This window comes from Lactuca virosa, chromosome 4, assembly GCF_052849685.1.
Source record: "Lactuca virosa cultivar CGN04683 chromosome 4, Lactuca_virosa_CGN04683_v6, whole genome shotgun sequence".
NCBI lineage: Eukaryota > Viridiplantae > Streptophyta > Magnoliopsida > Asterales > Asteraceae > Lactuca > Lactuca virosa.
The window spans coordinates 502769526-502774392 of NC_136429.1; the positions used below are offsets into that span (position 1 = coordinate 502769526).

The window sequence follows — 4867 nt, forward strand, 5'->3', positions numbered from 1 at the left end:
AAATACAAAGGGGAGAGGATTTGATTCCCCGCATCCATCGGGGATGAGGATATGGATGGGGACACGGTTAAACACTTGGGGATGGGGACAGGGATGGTCAATCCCGCCCCATTTCCTTCCCTAATTGCCATGTCAAAGAAAACAAAAGACTATGTGGCATATGGCATGGTAAACCACTATATTTTCTTGAAGATAATAAATTTGCTTTCAATTAAAAAAAAATGTTAAAAGCAAACTTATGTTTAAGCTTTGCTTTTCTTTTTAAAAGCAAAAGGGTGGGCAACTTCTAATCTGCTGGTGTTGGTGTTGCTGATGATGGAATGCATAGATCTTCAATAGCATATGTCTTAACCTCATTAACTCTGGTCTTGAAAAGGTAATAATTAAAATCAGTCTTTTCTTATCATGTAAATTAATCGTCTATCTTTTTTGGATTTATCAAAAATCTTGTTTGATAAATATGCAGATATGTTGTATATCAATATCTAAAGTTACTGCAACAAAATTGGATAATTAAACAAGTTCAAGAGATTGCAAATATGGATTTTACATTTGCTGAGATGAATATGCTGCAGAGCTTTCAGATATTTGTTTATGTTGTCTTCCTATATATTCTCATCATTTATTCCATATTTATCCACTACAAAGTGTGGGATGCAGAATTGAGCAAACATGTTTTGAGTTTCTTCACACCAGACAACATGAGCATTCATATAGTATCTTTAGAAACGCCATCTTTGTTTCTTGAGCCTCTGGAACCATAAAGGTCTCACGAGCTGACTCGTCTTGGAAGACATATTGTGCTTCCAAATATTCCGATGAACCTTCTTCAAAACCCGGGAAACTTTTCACAATGTCCATGCACTCTATTCGTCAATTCAAGGTTTTAGGTTTAAGGGCATATTCGTCAATTCTCAAATCAGGTTTTAGATTCATACATATATGAAGACTTTTAACAGAAAACAAAACAATACCTTGTATCGGATGACTTGTTTATTCCTCCTCGTTTCGTGCTTCCTGTCAATATATAAATTCACATTATAAAATCATTACGTGTATGTTGTTATATACATATATAAACCAAGGTAAAACGTAACTATCATTCACAAATTCTCTCCGAATTATAAATGTCAAAACTAACATCCTGTTGTGTATCTTCATCGACCTCCTCGAACATTGTTTCTTCCTCCTTGTTTCGTGCTTCCTGTCAATAAATAAATTCACATAATAAAATCATTACATGTACGTTGTTTTAACATATACATATATAAACCAAGGTAAAACGAAAATATCATTCACAAAATTCTCTCTGAATTATAAATGTCAAAACTAACATTCAGTTGTGCCATTATGTACACCGCCTCGAACAATGAATCCAAATCTAAATATGAATCTACATCTCCATTAAGTTCATAGACAGTGATCACACACAACACACAAACAAACTGATCAAGGAGTAAAACAATTAACATAACACCAAACTTCAATATTAAAATAATATAAACTAAGATATTCTAAGTTAGTAAAACATTTAAAAGAAGGATATCCAGGGTCATATAAACGTTCTCTAGTTGTGCTTCCGTAGAAACTAACAATTCCATTGCTCAAATTGTGAGAAATGGTGAAATTTTTGTCAAACACCCACTCCAGTGGTTTTTGGCGTCGCTTAGATGGGTAAAGTTTTGCTATTGGATTTTTTTTGTGATCTACAGTAATGTCCAACTCAACACACTCTTGTGGATCCCCTTTAAATTCTGCTATCACAGCCTGAGTAAACAAAAAACAAAAAATTTAGCTAGTTGAATTGGTAGTTGTAAATGTAGAAAAATATCATATCCCTTTTCCAAAAGTTATACATACTTGTAAGATAATCAAATAACGCCCTCTAAGATTCACTTTATAAGATTCACCACTTTTGACATTAGCACCTGCATCAATGAATGTAAACCTTAAACACCAATGAATATATGGCCACAATCACCATACCCATAATATTTGAAACATAAATAAATAAAGCTTGTGACAAGAAAAGGATCAATATAAGGGAAATCAAAGTGAAGATTTGCATCACTAGATGGTCCAAATTTTCTTCGGAAAAAAACCCTAACGAAAAGAAAACCCTAATTTTTCATCGAAACAGATAGTGTAGATAATGAAATAGAAATGAAGAGTTAATTCTTACTCCAAAACTTCATTGTTGCCGAAGGACGCATAGAGATTCGTGAGGAAGATTAGATTACTTCGGGTTTGAGAAAAACGAACACGCAACGGAAGTCAAACTATTCAAATGAAAAGAAAAATATGGCTGTCGAGTCCACTCATTCCTTAATCGGTCAATGGGCCAAGAAACACAATGAGTCCGCTAAAAAGGAATAATGGATGATGTAGTAATGTTATCATGTTAACCCATATATCCAGGACTTAAATAATACGAGGGTTAATACCTTAAAAACCATTATTTATATATTTTCGTTTCGATTTAGTTCCAATTTTATTTTTTGTTATTCATTTACCATTATATTTTAGAAAACGTTTCTTTTTCGGGCCCTTGACCGGTCATCAACAGGTAATGATGACGTGTCGGTTTTGCATTTTTTTCTGTGTGCATTTAGCCCTAATATTTACGTATAAGTTTGTGTTTAACCCCAACATTTTTTTTGTTCCCCATTTGCCATTGTTTTTTAGACAAAATTTTGTTTTAGCCCTTCGCCAGTCACAAATAGGTATTTTAAAACGTAATTACTTAAAATGAAAAAGGAAAAAACGGAGGTAAGAATTGAAACTACGACTTCTCCTTGAGTGCGAGACGTGTTACCTTGTAAGCCAATGACTCTCTTTTTTGTATTATCAGTGTTTGTTGTATTTAATCTACACATGTATTTTAAAATGAATGAAAAATATCTAGTGTAAGTCTTGAGTCTGTAACATCTAATAAACAATATGACATGTTAATCTTTAAGCTAATCAAAATTGTTAATTCATTCGTAACTCATCTAAATAATTGGTTATTTCTACCGACATATTTGTTGAGAAACCATATATTTCTAAAGAGTCGAAAATGTGCCTTCTCTTTAAGGGACAGAGCGTGTTAGTTTTTTTTTTTTTTGTATTATTAGTGTTTTTTGTATTCAATGTAATGTACACATTTATTTTAAAATGAAGAAAAAAGACTTAATGTACGTCTTGAGTCTGTGACATCTAATAAACAATATGACATGTTAATCTAAAATTGTTAATTTGTTTGTAACTCATCCAAAAAACAACTGATTATTTCTAATGATATATTTGTTAAGAAACCAAATATTTCTAATGACATATTTGTTGAGAAACCAAAGAAATAAAAAGAACCTATTAATAACTGGCCAATGGCTAAAATGAAAGTTTTTCTAAAAAACAATGGCAAATGGAGAACAAAAAATATATTGGGGCTAAATGCAAACTTATACGTAAATGTTGGGGCTAAATGCAAACTGAGGAAAATGCAAAACTGACATGTCATCATGACCTGTTGGTGACCGGTCAATGGCCCGAAAATGAAACGTTTTCTAAAATATTGTAACACCCAAAAATTCAAACCAATTTAAACTTTTAAAGACATTTCAAATCATTAAAAATCATTACAACTTTGTTTTCAAAATGTATAATATCAGAGTTTTCCCAGAAACATAGATAAAACATGAGGAGCTGTACGATCACGCCTTCGCCTTGCCGCGATCCCCTGATATACCTGAAACAATAAACTAAAACTGTAAGCCCGAGAGCTTAGTGAGTTCCCCCAAAATACCGATACACATACAGTCCATATAAACACATCATAACAAATCGAACAACATGTAATGGGTCCACAACCTTACAAGCTGGATTCCCCTGGGCCCACAGTGTAAGTCTGGAATGCCTATCGGGCCCTCAGCTCACATCTGGATTGCCACCGAGCCCTCAGTACGAGTCTGGAATGCCTACCGGGCCCTCAGCTCGTATCAGGAATGCTCCCAAGTCCTCAGTATGAGTCTGGAATGCCTACCGGGCCCTCAGCTCATATCTGGAATACTATGGGGTTTGTTGGCTACCGCACGGAGCAGTACAACCTCAACCCATCCCACTTAACATATAACATACCACATAACCACTGAGCATGCAATAACCATATAACATCACAGGTAGTCCTACAGGTCTACCTAACTGGCATAACCACTAGCATGCAACACTAACTCATACTCAACATCTAACACTGCTAGGATAACATATCCAATGGGCCGGCCTTGGTGCCTTAGACCCCTTAGTATAGTGAGGATAACTCACCTCGCAAATGTCGACCCGGAAGATAAAACCCAACTCTCGAATCACTTGGCACAGGCTCCACCACCTAATACCATAACACAATATACTCATAAGTCCTTAACCTTATAAGGTACTCCATAACCCACTAGTCAACCCCTGGTCAAAGTCAAAGTCCTCAGTCAAGGTCAACAGTCCATGTTGACCTTACTCGCCGAGTACCCTCAGCTACTCGTCGAGTTCCTTGAAGCACTTTCCCACTCGCCGAGTCATCGAGGTGACTCGTCGAGTTTCTCCGATTCTCGACCAACTCTAAGGCCACCCGTCGAGTTTTCCTTTCTGCACACGACTGACACACACACATTCATAACTTGGGGAAAACTCATCCGACTCGCCGAGTTGTTCTTCCACTCGCCGAGTCTTATGGTAATCTTCATCGGACTCACCGAGTTTTTCATCCAACTCGTCGAGTTCACGGCCATCTTCATGTGACTCGCCGAGTCAACCTTGCGACTCGTCGAGTCCATTCGGTCCTTTTTCCATACAAACTTGTTTTGAGCCATGCAGCGGCTCCAAATCACATATCCAAGCT

The 4867-nt window shown here is 36.1% G+C and overlaps 1 long non-coding RNA gene across 1 annotated transcript; it reads right to left on the minus strand.

The window, feature by feature from the left end:
• Positions 1-979: 979 nt before the first annotated feature.
• Positions 980-1427, minus strand: LOC145169501 (uncharacterized). Its single transcript, XR_013742534.1, has 3 exons — positions 1335-1427; positions 1142-1204; positions 980-1017 (listed from the first exon to the last, which is right to left on the minus strand). It is a non-coding gene; the product is annotated as an uncharacterized LOC145169501 (long non-coding RNA).
• Positions 1428-4867: the final 3440 nt, after the last annotated feature.